A 14,149-nucleotide genomic window follows, 5' to 3' on the forward strand; every position below is an offset into this window, starting at 1 on the left:
CTCTGCTAGCTCAGCGGACTTTGGTTCTCACTGTGGCCAGGTATCTTATGCTGGCTCATGGCAGCCTCTCAACAAAGGCCTTGGGATTCAGTGACACACAAAGATAGCAAGGCCAGGTCATCACCACCGTTGTTCCTGATCACAGAGCAGGAATGCAATGTGGGCAGAATCACAGCCAGTGTAGGGGCTGGAGCAGCGGCTCCAGAGTTTCAGGGAAAGATCTAGGCAACTAACCTGAGGAAGTACCTGACCTCAAGGATCATATGCAAAGAACAAGAAAGCCTTTCAGAACTGCTCTTCTGTGAACTCCACAGCATTGGAATCCTGGCGGAAAAGTAAATGCTTACATTCATCAAAGCTGTTCAGTCAGTTCTCCACTGTTTATGCCTGTGGTCTGAAGTATTAGCCTCCCACCACCACCCCAAAACTTGGTAACTAAGAATTGCAATTGCTATCAGTAGAGAGCAAACTTTCACCCCAATTTCTGGGCCTTGCCCTTCCTCAAACTTTCACAGTTCCCTTAGTTATGGCCTATAGAGCTGCTGGGTAACTAAGAACTTCCCCTTGAAAAATTGAAAGGGAAAAGAATCACAATCAATAATAAAATCTCATAAAGCTTAGATAGCATTATGATAGGGGCAAAAAAAGATTAATGCAGTCATTCTTCAATATGTGGGGGGGGGGGGGCTATCTCAGGATCTCCTCTGCAGATACCAAAATCCACAGATGCTCACCTCCCCTAAATAAAGTGATATTTGCATTTAACCTACACACATCCTCTTGTGTACTTAATCATCTCTAGATTGCTTATATACCTAATACAATGTAGATGCTATGTAAATAGTTGTTACACCATATTGTTTAGGGAATAACAAGAAGAACATCTGTACATGTTCTTTACAGATGCTTTTTTTCCCCCTCTGAATAGTTTTTGATCTGAGGTTGGTTGAATCCACAGATGCAAAACCCTCAGATAACAGAGGGCAGACAACTTAAGAACTCACAATTTCTTTCTTTACCAGCCCCATCCCTTTCCCTGAACGATCCTATGGAAGTAGAATATTGAGTGAAGGGTAGAGTATCTGGAAAAATGGTAGCAGCATTCACATCGAAAAGAGCAGAGAAAGACTAGCAAAAGGAGGAAAGAGGAAGAAATATAAAGAAACTATCATGAGGAATGATGTGTGTGCAACACTGCAGGGATTTGGTTGGGGTATATGAGTGAAGAGGAATTTTAAAACATTTCCCTGCAGTATTCCTTCCAGAAAACTTTAATAAATATTCATATTATTTCTCAAGGCTTCTGCAGTCAGATTTGTGGGCTGTGTATACAAGGCTCCGCAGCACTGGGGTAACATCTGAGATAGGCTCGAGAAGAGCAGTCGAAACAGCAGGCTTGTTCTAGAAGGAGGCAACTTCTGAAATGTCTGCAGCTTATTCCCGAACAGCACATGTTATTTAGTTTTCGTTTTTGTTTTAACTGTCATTTTGAACCTTTGGTTTCTGCTAAACATAAGACTTGTTGCCGCTATTTTTGCACTTTCAAAACTGCAGCTTCAGCTTCCAGCGCACACTGCCATCGGCAACTGTAACAAACCAAATGGGTCTAGTGGAAAACACTGCTCTCTTTCACTTTTGGCATCTGAGATGTACCCCACAGAGTGTGCCTCTGTTTCACACTGAGTGAAAAGATGAACAGTTTCGCACCCAGGAGATCAAATTAACTAATGAGGTAAATCTGACATTCATGGGTGAGACACCACAGTGTTGGAGGATTCATCTGAAGGGGCCTCTACAAAAAGCCATTAGCAAAAAAAAAAAAAAAAAAAAAAAAAAAATCATTCATTTTAAGTCCTTCATGAGCCACTCTTGAGACTATGTCACTGTTTCAGTCAGGAGAGGGGCAAGGTGGTGGAAATGAAAACACCTGAAGACTCAGGCTTCATGTGACTGCAGTTAGTTTCTTACCCCAGTCTAGAGAGGTTTGGGGTGGGGGCAGAGGTGGGTCAGGCAGAGCCCCAGGCTGGTGCTAGCTTTGCTGTTTCTGCACATGGCTTTGAGGCTGCCAGTGGGTGGGAGGGCAGAGAGCCCGAAGGAAACGGAGAGTGGACTAGGGGTCCTGGGAGGTTTTATGACCTAGTATGGTGGAGGCCGATGTTGCTTTGCTGATGTTCCCTGGAAGAGAACTTAGTTATCCTTCTTCAAGGAAAGCTGAGAACTGTAGTCCGGCTCTGTGCCCAAAGGAGGGGAAAGCAATGAGCGAAATGATGGTCTTCACCACAGCGTCTCCTCTGATCTGATACTCTGCTTTGAAGAACACTATTTACACATACGAATAATTACAGAAGTTCCACAATGCAGGGATCCTCTGTTATAAGGTGACATGGTGTGATGTGACAGCATGAATTACAGATTTGTTTTGATAAAATGATCTCGAGGGGAGAAAGAGTGCCAAACACTGACTCACATGCAGAAAAATAATGATAACAATAGCATATATGCAGCTTTATAGTTTATAAAGCATGAACTACCTTGGAAAGTCAGTTAGAATGCTAGAAACTAACAAAAAAAATACTGTAAGGGCAACCTCAAGAGAATTACAAACATTGCTCTTTTCAAATGACAGGAAATTTCCTTTGTTATATCCTAAAGTCAGATAATGTAGATAGATTGATCAATCTGGGTTTTAAAAATCTAAAAAATTATTTTAAAAAAATGTAAAGAAATTGAAAACCACCAAAAATTTAGCCAAAGATCATCACTACTAATATTTGGGGAATGAGTTTTTTTTCCACAAATAAACATCCCCTTCCTTTAATTTTGTAAGTCAAATGTGATCTAGACCATCACCTCTCTAGCCAGTAGAAATCCCCTCTCTTGCTCACAAGACCCCCCTCCTGTTCCTCCATGGGATCATTCCAGATTCCCAGGATAAAATAGTACCAAAGAAACAGGCAGGGGTTCTAGGATCTAAATTCATGCTTATTTGCATCACCCTTGACTCTTGAGCTATCAGACTTGCTGCTGAGAACAGGTACTCTCTAAATATTCTGTTGTCAGCTGTCAGTGGCACCATGTTGTCCATCCTGTGATCAACTCCACTGACCACCAGCTAAGGGAGACCACACACAATGGGCCAGTTTGTGTCTTGCCTCTGTGGGCTTTCTAAATTTTATGTTCATTATTTCACTCTTTGTGATTTCTGTATATGTGTGTGTAGGTATGTACACACATGTCTATGTACACATATGCATGCATATTTGTGGATGTGGAACCAGAAAATATAATTACCAACTTATATAAGTTAATATAGCCTCAAATCAAAAATATTTCAAAATAAGAAACTGCCTCCATACCAAACATATACCATCCTTTTTCTTGTCATTACTCCCTAAAAAATATAGTATTATTGCTATATAATATGTACATTGTGTAAGGTATAAGGAATTCAAACATGATTTAAAGTATATAGGAAGATGTGTGTAGGTTATATTCAAACACTACTCCATTTTATATAAAGGGATTTGAGCATTCCTAGTTTTTTGTATCAATAGGGGTCCTGGTACCAATCCCCTGCATATATGGATGAGTGACTATATTCTTAATGCATTTTAATCTCACCTTCCAACTTTTCTCACTTAAATCACATTCCTCTATAAGTTATGCCCTATTCGTTTAGTGGTTACCTTAGCTATTTTGATAGTTTAAAAGTTTAATGTTTTTATTACTCTTCTTCCAAGTGATATAAGCTCTGTAAATAACACCAACTATACTTCCAAAATTACATGCTTATATTATTATCTTATTTCCATATGTTTTTAATTCCATACATTAGACATTATAATCACATTATATAAACTTAATGTTTCCTTAGGGTTATCCTATATTTATCAGAATGTTTATTTGTCATTTCTTCCTTATATCAAGCCCTTCTAGAATCATCCTGTATCTACTTCAGAACTTATCTATTTGGGGTAAACACTCTTAGTTTTTGTTTAATTGAGAGATTTTCTTTTCTCTCTCATTTTTTTGAGATATTTTATGTTTGCCAATTTTTTTTTGCCACAAGGATGCTATTGTTCCATAGGTGTGTTGCTGCTTTTGTGACAGCAGTTGTGGGTCTCACTGCTGTTCTTTGGAGGTAATTCCACCAGCTGCTTTTAAATTTTTTATCTTTAGGGTTCTGCCACTTCACTCTTATCTTCCTAAGATTCACCGTATTTCTTGAATGTGAGCTTTGGTGTCTCTCCATAATTCTAAAATTTCTGGCCATTAACTCATCAAATATTGCTTTTCTCTTGTATGATCATTTGGAACTCCTATTAGATACACTCAAGACTTTATCTTCTATGTCTCTTAACTGTGCTTTTGAATTTACTATTTGACACTCTGTAGCACTCTGGATCATTTCTTCCCATCTATCTTCCAGGATACTAATTTCTTTCCAGCTGTGTCTAATCTTCCATTTAACCCACCTGCTGAGTTTTTTCTATTAATTATTATATGGTTCATTTATAGACTTCTATTGCTCCTTTTCTAGATCTGCTCGGTTGCTTCTAATATTCTTTTGTTCTTTTCTTATATTTCTAAGCGTTTCATGTTTTTATTTCCACACCTTAAATATTTTATTGTTCATGTCGGATAATTCTTGGATCTGAACATTTTGCCAGCTTCTGTCTGCAGCCTCTTGCATCTGGTGTCTTGTTTCCTTTCTTTTTGACTCCAAGCTCATTTTCCATGGAACATTATTTTTGAGAGTTCCTTAGGCCTGGTTTGGAATTTGCATGCCCTGAGAGAAGTTCTGCTTGTTTCTGCCAGTTGTCTGGGGCCACCACTAGCTCCAGATTTCTTGGACCAACTCCATCAGGCAGTGAGAACTCTGGCTGCAGAGTCCCACAAGGCCTGCAAATCCTCAGGGAAGGTGATCCCCTGTCCCCTTAGTGCCAAGAAGGTCACAGGCAAGTTTCTGGTTCTCTCCTTTCATACACAGAGCTTATTTCTCACTTACACTTTCAGGCCTCTGCTTTCTCCTGACCCCAACTCCGTATGCAACCAGGAAGACCTGTGTCACCAGGGCTGGCAGACATCCTCAGAAGGAAAATTATTTCAGGGTTCACATATGGTAGATGGTACCACTTTCGTTTCACTTTTGACTTCTGCAAATTCCTTAACTTTTTGGCCAGATCATCAGTTCATTAAAACACCTTCCAAGCTTTTTTATCCAGAACTTTTAGTTGTGTTTAGCAGAAAAATTCTTCAGGCTATTTATTCTACAATTCTGCCAGTAACTAGTTTTGTCAGTATTTTTTCTCATAGAGGTAATTTTTTTTAAGTATACAGAATTTTGTACTTTACATGATAAAAAATAATAATGCATTCTGCCATTATTTATTTTCTTGACATACTTTAGAAAGAACCCTGCATACTTGAATATTATAAAAATATTCAAATATGTGTTCTCATATTTTTATTGTTTGGCTTTTTTCCCATTAAAATTTTTGATTCCTCTGCAACTTACTGTGATATAAGTAATGAGGTTGTGGATCCAGCTTATTAGTTTTTACAGATGGCTAGCTGGTGACCCTAACATCTTTTATTAAATAATCATTATTTTCCCTAATGATTAGAAATATTACCATTTTCATAAACTACTTTCCTGTAATATTCTTGTGTGGATTTTAAGGCTTTATAATCTTTTTAACTGATCTGTTGTTGCTCAAAGTTGTTACTTTGTTTCAAGTATAAAGTTTTATAATCAATTTTAATATCTGATAAATGATGAGCTCTGCCATTATATTTGCTTTTCAATTTTTTCCATAATATTACTACCTTCTTGTTTTTTTCTTCCAGATGAAATTTATAATTATTCTATCAAGATTTTTAATATGACTGGGGCTGGGGCTGGGGCTGAATGGCAGGGTGCTTGCCTGGCAAGTGTGAGGAACTGGGTTTGATTCTTAGCACTGCATACAAAAATAAGCAAATAAGATAAAGGCATGCTGTCCATCTACAACTAAAACAATTAAAAAAATTTTTTTTAATATGACTGTTGACATTCTGACTGGGATGGACATAGTTGTTTCCACATACTCATCTTTACATTACTTTATAAATAGGATCATGTTAAAATATGACTATTACTTCCATCAAAGAGGATAAAGGAAACAAATGATTCCCTTAAAGTTTTAAGAGACATTAAGAAGGGACTGCTTTGCTAGGCACAGTGGTTCATGGCTACAACTCAGGAGATTCTGGTGACTGAGGCAGAAGGATCTAAAGTTCTTAGCTAGCTTGGGCAACTTAGTGAGACTATGTCTTAAAAACAAATAAATAAAAATAAAAAAGGTCAAGGATGCAGCTCCATGGTAAAGAGCCCCTGGGTTCCATCCCCAGTACCAAAAAAAAAAGAAAAGAAAAAAATTAGGAGTGGGGTAAGGGAAGGGTCTTTTTGTAGGGTTATGGACAAGTATGACAGAACCAACAAGGCATGGAGAAGCGCTCAGGAATCAACAGTAGAAAGTGACTAGCATCTCTGACTCTGAAAGGGCAAAGAAAGGAACCCTGGTACTGGAGACTCTAAGCCAACCCATTTGGCCAGCAGTTCAACCCTTTGACCTGTCCTGTAGGGAGTAGACAGGCAATGGGGATCAGGCACCCTGACTTCTCTCACATCCTTCTTTGACTTTTCACATTTTTCCTCTCACATCCTGCTCTTGACCTTTTGGGTGCCTCTCATTGGACAAACCAACCAGAATCCAAAGTGCAGGGAGATTAAGTGAAACTCTTTATAGAGGCCATCTTCCCACAGCATAGAAAAGACCAGAAAACAGATGGCAAATGACTTGCACAGCTCAATTTAAGGGCCAGTAGCTTTTACTGGTGCAACACTGAAGTATTGTTAAAATCTGAAATGTATTCACAGGGAAATTCTATTGAAAGTCATTCTAGAGAAATAATGGACTCATTATCCTGAAGGCAGGTGACTCTGAAAATCAGATGCAGTGTTACCTGCATTGGTAACAGTTGTTTTTCACTTCAGGTATGACATGTTCTAGGCTGCAAACCTTCCTTGTCAGACTGTAAAGTTGAAATTTTTCTGGTGACAGAGAACAGCAGCAGGCAAATTGCCTGTCTCCTCCATCGTTCCCTTCGCAGACACAGAGCCTTATATCCCATCCATTATGGGATGATCTCTCATTAGCTTCAACTTTGAAATACAATTTTCTACTTCCTGATTGTAAAATCCACAAAGATGCCTCCAAAGTTTTTATTTCTTCTCCCAAGAAATGCAGAACAGTAAATCTTTCCACAAAGAGAATCCAAAGAAACTAATAAGCAGTAGTTTAAATTCAAGAGCACCTGCAGAGAGTGCAGAAATCAGCAGGTGAGAACAAACGGGGAACTTTCCAGGAGAGGTTGTTTGGGATCATTGGTCTCTTCCCCTAATTTCTCAGTGAACCAAACCACAGGAATCTGTGGTCCAGTGCCTTGGACTCAGAGTCGGAAGTGGAAAACCCAGTACACTCAGCCCTCATATGATGGCTAGTCATCTCTGTTATACTCCAACAGGGTGGTGTTGACCACAAGTCTGGGGAAACGATGACCTCATGTTCTGATAATGTGCTTTAGCATCAGGGCATTCAAACATACCCAGAGAATGCCCCCTCGTCAGCCCTGGCTGCTCTGATTAATCACCCATCAATGGAGTCTCAGAGAGAGACTCTAGCAAATGAACAGATTATTGAATTTTTTCAGGTCATTTGAAGTATGGCAAGCCTGTCTGGGATAAAGAAAGCAAATAAATATGTCTCTCCTGTGTCATGTTCTTGACCATGCAGGTTCTTGAATTAGAAGCGGGTGCTAACCCCAATACTAGCTTCACTCAGGCTAATGTTACTACATGATTTCCAGCTAATGCACCACGTTGTAAATACTTTACAATTTTTTTTTCAGGAACAGATTATTGCTTTGTGTGCTTTCTGGAGATGGATTTTCTTGGGCCTGATTTCAGCTTTCCTTCTTAAAACTCTCCATTTATCTCCTGTGGCTTTCTGTTGTCCTGGGTCAATTAGCTCCTGTTTATTCCTCCACAGTGTCTAAATGAAGATCATCTTGGAGATCTGACCTTGTGCACCAGACCTCTCCTGCTCCACTCTCTCAGCCTTTCACCCAAGTCTCATCCACAGACCTCTCTTTGGATCCCCAAATCCTCTCATATCTGTAAGATCCCTACACCTTAATTGGACATATGGAATTCAACTGGTCATTTCCCCCAGCACCAAAGCAATCCTCCTGACATCCTGTTTGTTCTTTTCCCCCCTACTAACCCTGTATAATTTTCTAACACTCAGGATAAAAAATGAGAAATAATTTTGCAATTTCCTTCCATTCTCCACTTCTAGGCTTTTGAGGGGAGACTTGCCACCTCTTACTTAGATTACTCCAATAGACTCCTAAATACTCCTTTCTGTACCTCTATGTTCTTCTGATTCAGTTCATCACAGGATGCTGCCATGTTAATCATACTCTTTTTTTTAAAACACCCACTTTAATCACACACTTTCCTCCCAAACCTACTGTGGCTCTCTATTACCTACTTAGTGATTTACTGTCTTTATAGCTTAGCATCAAGTGTGCTACATCAGCTTCCAATTCTAGCCTTCTCATTATTCCTTCTCATTATTGGCTAGGGGTCAGCAAACGGCAACCCATGAGCCAAATTCAGCCACTTGCATGTTCTTGTAAATAAGATTTTACAAAGACACAGCAATGTCCATTTATTTGCCTGTTATCTATGGTTGCTTTCCCAATGCACCTGTGGAGTTGAGTAGGTGGCACATATTTTAGTGACCTAAAGTATCTACAAACCAGACCTTTACAGGAAAAGTTGACCACCCCTGCCCAAGACACTTTCTCATATTAACATGAACTCTATTACTTTCCATTTTCCAAAGAGCATGCCTTAAACTTCTCATTTGCAATATTCTCTACACTCTTGGAATTCTTTCCCATTCTCTATTATTTCTTCTAAATTCTCTACAAATGGAGATTTCCTTCCAGAAATCTTTTATCCAATTGCTGTCATTCATTCGCTACTGAATCACTCATTCTATAAATATCTTTGTTGTACATCTAGTCTCTGAGCACTGAGATAAACCACGTAGAAATTTACTACAGAAAGGTCCACATCAAATAAGTAATCACATATATATGTGCAAGATCACAAAGTGTGGTAAGTAATATGAAGAATAAGGTGCTATTAGAGAATACAACAGGGGACCTAATTTAAATAAGATCATAAAAGAAGCACTAAGACTAACATGTAAAGGAAGAGCCAAAGATTGAGATGAGAGTATTCTAGGCTCTGGGAGAATGTCCTGAGAAGAATAGAGCTTGTCTGAAGGGCTGTCTGCCATGGGCTCTTGTGCCTGGTACCTACCTGTCAAGACAGTAGTGTGTACCAGGCAGACTGAGAAGACTACAGGGTCCCAGTCAGGAAGGGCATTGAAGACCACAACAAGAATTGGATTTTTAAAAATAATAACCCATTACATAGCTTTGAATCTGGAAGAACACATGCAGATTTATTTTTAACTCATTTTGGCTTCTCTGTGCAGAACAGGTTAGAGAGCATGACAAGGCACATCCTCCATCACCTTACTCACACTGCACTTTGTTAGTCCTCTTTCATGACCTCCATTGCCTTCTACCTTGTTTGATAGGTTTTGCATAAAATTGTGCATCTTAGTTACATGACTTAGTTACATGTCCTTTCCCCTGCTGTGTGGTGATCCTGAACTCTCTTCTAGACTCTTTTGAACCATACACCATGGTCTATCACATAAAGTAAACACGTACTAAGGAATGCCCTGAACTCACAAACCTCAACATTTCTCTAAGCCTTAATGTTTCAGGCTTAGCTCTATTTATTAGAATTGATTTGGGAGAGAATTGAATTTCCATGGTTATCTCCATAAGCAGAAGTAGGTCTGGTTGGGGGCAGGGAGTTACAGAAATGCCTATTTAGGCACCATATGAAGATTATCTTTAAGTAAATTAGAGTGTAATAATAATGGAATCACCTGTCTTGTGAGGGAAGAAGTTGCCAGTTACTACGAATTGAAGCTATGATCACATGCTGTTGGTCAGAGGTGCTATAGATGATATAGTGGGTTGAGCAGTGACTCCCAAAAAGATCTGTCCATATTCTAACACCAGGAACTTGTGAATAGGACCTTATTTTGGAGAAGAATTTGCACATAGAACTGTGTAAAGGATCAAGGTGAGGTTGACCTGGATGAGCCAGTTGGACCCTACATCTGATGAGACGTATCCTTACAAGAGACAGAAGAGAAAATGCACAAATAGGGAAGAAGGCCATATGAAAATGGAGATGGTTTGGGGATGTAGCTGTAAGCCAAGAAACACCTAGAGCCACCAGAAACTGGAAGAAATAAGAAAGGGTAATCCCACAGAGCCTTCGGAGAAAGCACCTTGATTTGGGCCTTTTGGACTCCAGAACCATGAGAGAATAAATTTCCAGATCTTAAGACAACAAATTGGTGGTGATTTCTTAGGTCAACAATAGAAAATTAATACAGATATAATTCTTATATGGGGAAATAATTTTCTACAAGCCTTCAAAAAACTAAAAAAAAATAGATTTAGATTCTTTAGTTCAAGTAAAGGCAAAAGATAAAATACATAGAAATTATCCCTGCTCTAGTTAAAAGAGAAGAGTCCTGCAGCCTTACCTTTTCCCCACTTTGAAGGTCAAGGTGGAGCTATGGGGTCAGTGATTTATATGACAAGGAAAATCAGAAGTCCAAGGAGCATGGGGGTCTTAAGGCTGGGCTCCTCAAGAAGCAGAACTTGAATGTATTTAGGAGGTCATCTCAAAAGCACCTGCAGGGAGTGGGGAAGGGAGGCAGTGGAGGGAGGGAAGGGCTTAGTGATCACATTTCTTCTATGGGTAGCAGTTAAGCCCTGCTGAGGTCTCTGAGAGATAGTACACAACATCCCTCCACTATTCCACTTAAGATGCAATAAAGGTGAGATATTGATCCACTAATTACAGTTCATCATTGGTTTGGGCAGCTCCCGGGAGTATTGATTCCTTGGCACTTCTGTCCTACCCTCTTCTCCAACTGACCATACACATGGACAGAGGAAAGCCTCAGACAAAAGGCCCCAGGTGCTCACAGCAGGAAAACACCGACTAGGGCTCTGCCCAGTGGCTGTGCTGGCAGAGCTGGGAAAACTCAATCCAGAAATGGAAAAGACTTTACAGAAGTTCACTGTAGATACTCTATTTGAGAACCAATACCACTGCTACATCAGACCAGCTACACTGTCCAGGTGGGAACAGGTCACATAAGACCCTTACCTCTGAATGGTCTCTCTCAATCCTGGAAGGAAAACTTTGAAGATAAGCTTCAGCATAACTAGCCAACTGACTATTTGCATAAATAAATCATTGAACAGCTGAGCATTTGCAGCACATGAAAGACCCAAATCCAATATGTGGGCATAGGAAGGGAAGAAATACAAAACAATAGCTGTCCAAGTAACCTTTCCATCTTTGTTTTAAATAAATTCCCAGAAAAAGAACTAGAAACAATGACTCTAATATTTTTATTGAAAGTTGTCAAGGACAAAATGCCTCAAAAGAAGCATTGGGCCACGCATCCCGGGCTGGGTAGTGGGATACCAAAGAAAGACACAAACAACAAGCAACACTGACCATATCATTGTGGAGGGAGGGCCATCTCTTATTGGCAGAGCCCTTGTGTTGCAGGACAGAACAGCTCACACATCTAAGGATATTGGAGGGACCTCATGGTAGTTTGAAGGTGGTGAAGTCCCTTCAGACTTGAAATGAAATCCTAGCTGCACCAATTTCCTGGTTGTGCGACCTTGAGCAAATGACTTTTTCTCATGTGTAAAAGATAGCAGAATAATTCCAATGGGACAATAGGAGTGACACCCCAAGACCATGCCATCACATAGCAGATGTTCTATATATTATTGTTGTCACTGATGCTATTTACAAGGGGCTGAAGTCTTGGGTTTCTGCATCACTCAAAAACATACAACCAACACGGAGGAGAATTTGGACCTCTTGATTCTCCCTGGCACAAGACAGGACACTGAAAATTAACTTTAGTTGCTGGTCATTTCTATGAATATGCTTACCTCTAGAGCATACCAGCTGGTTTTAAGGCATGTGAGACTCGGGGCAAAATCTAAATCTGCAGAGAAAGAAGACAGAATAACCTTGGGTGCAGGAACAGGACTCCCGGAATGACCTGTAATTCTTTGGTCTGAGGGCAAACGTGTGTTTATTGGTGAACAGACCCCTGTAGGAAGCTTCCAGCTTACTAGATGGACAGTCCTGCTTCAGCTCCCCAAAATTTCCTCCTGGCTTTCTGCTGAGCATCCATGTTCCCCACAAACCTTGCAAAAATGCCCCCACTTGGAGCCCTGTGCTACAGCATCTAACTGTTCCTAAGTATTTTAAGCAGATATATGGAATTAACACAAAATCTATTTATAGGATTTTTTTTTCTTGAGGAAGTTGAAGATAAAATTGGAGAGATGCTGAGGTCCTCCTGGAGCTACTTCTGTACCTGCAGAAAGGTAGATTAGAAAGATGACTGCCATCTGATGAATGGTGTGAATAGTCTTCGGGCTGAGATCGTGGAGTTTCAGAGCAAGCTGTGCTGCAACCCACTGGCAGGCCACGGCAAATTGCTGACACGGGCTGTGCCTCAGTTTTCCCACATGCAAAGTGGAGATAAAAATATACCTCCCCACTGGGGATGTTCTGAGGATTAACGAAACAATATCAGTGAAGCACTTTGTGGTGTTATATACCCCAAAAGGTATTACCATTATAAAAATGCACAATATAAGACTCTATATTTTTACTTTGTGACTTTGATGGCATGAACAAACTTCACCCTCCAGCTTTTTAATATGATTATAAGCCCTTTACAAGAATACAGCTTTCACTTTGCACAGCAGGATACATAATATTTCTTATAAATTTAATTTAGAAAACGGCAGGAAAATAATGTTAAGGATTTGCCTTAAACCTACTAAAGCAAGGCAATTCCATTAATACTGCCACTCCATCTTTAACTCGACACATTGTGCTTTAAGATGACAGTCTTCTCAGATCCCTGCTATTCTCTGGAACAATAAAGGTAAACTGGAGATACAGGACACATTTTGTCTGTGAATTTTTTTTTTCTTCCCTAAAGCTGCCTAGTCAGATCCTTAACAATCCCCTTAATGTTTATTTCTTCTTTTGAAGTAGTAGTCCGAAAAGTTCTGAGATAAGTTTCACATTGACTTCCAATAATGGATGCCCTTCCATCATTAATCTGCTCCCACCTAGAACTTCTGAATGCCTGTGGTCACAGGGGATCCGGTTTAAACTCTATGTGCCACAGGAGAAGTGGAACTGGGAAGCTTTTAGGTTTTGATGATAGATGAGAAGCTGTGCTCTTCAAGCACTGAAAGAATGATTCACTGCCTTGGACAAAACATCTCTGGTGGGAGGGGTCCTGGATCCCACCTCTGAAGGGACCCAGATTGGTTCGTCTCTAGCTTTTGTGACAAATTCTCATAAACTTCAAGGCTTAAAATAACACAAACTTGTTATCTTACAGTTCTACAGGTTACATGTTCAACATGAGTCTCACCAGACTAAAATCAAGGTGTTGGCAGCGCTGCTTCACCTCTGTAGGTTTTAGGGAGAATTTGTCTTCTTACCTTCTTCAGCTCCAATAGGTTGCCCACATTCCTTGACCGGCAGCCCCTTTCCCCCTCTTCAGAGCCAGCAATAATGGGTCAAATCCTTCTTGGGTTGTTACTCTGACCTCCTCTGTTGCTTCCCTCTTCCACTTTGAAAGATCTTTGTGATTGCACTTGGCCCTCCCAGATAAGCCAGGATAATCTCACACGTATGCTGGAGAGCTGATTAGTGATTCCATCTGCAACCTTAACTCTCCTTTAGCATGTAATTTAATATATTCATAGATTCCAGGTATTAGGACTGGGCATCTTGGTGGGGTAGGGGTATTATCTACCTAATACCAATATATATTCCCCAACTCTTGCTCTTGGGACTGTGAATACCATA

General features: G+C 40.0%; 1 long non-coding RNA gene across 5 annotated transcripts in view; it reads right to left on the reverse strand.

Moving 5' to 3' along the window:
* LOC110599471 (uncharacterized) overlaps positions 1–13,934 on the reverse strand; it is a 101,891-nt gene extending 87,957 nt beyond the window's left edge. For 3 of the 5 annotated variants that reach the window (XR_013423330.1, XR_013423331.1, XR_013423329.1), the window contains exons 1-2: positions 13,780–13,934; positions 12,196–12,251 (exon numbers count right to left, since the gene is read on the reverse strand). This is a non-coding gene — a long non-coding RNA (uncharacterized LOC110599471). The remainder of the gene's footprint in view (positions 1–12,195; positions 12,252–13,779) is intronic. The other 2 variants (XR_002485469.3, XR_013423332.1) reach the window with 1 other exon arrangement.
* Between the last annotated feature and the right edge of the window lie 215 nt (positions 13,935–14,149).

The sequence above is a fragment of the Ictidomys tridecemlineatus genome, chromosome 6 (genome assembly GCF_052094955.1).
Source record: "Ictidomys tridecemlineatus isolate mIctTri1 chromosome 6, mIctTri1.hap1, whole genome shotgun sequence".
Taxonomy (NCBI): Eukaryota; Metazoa; Chordata; class Mammalia; order Rodentia; family Sciuridae; genus Ictidomys; species Ictidomys tridecemlineatus.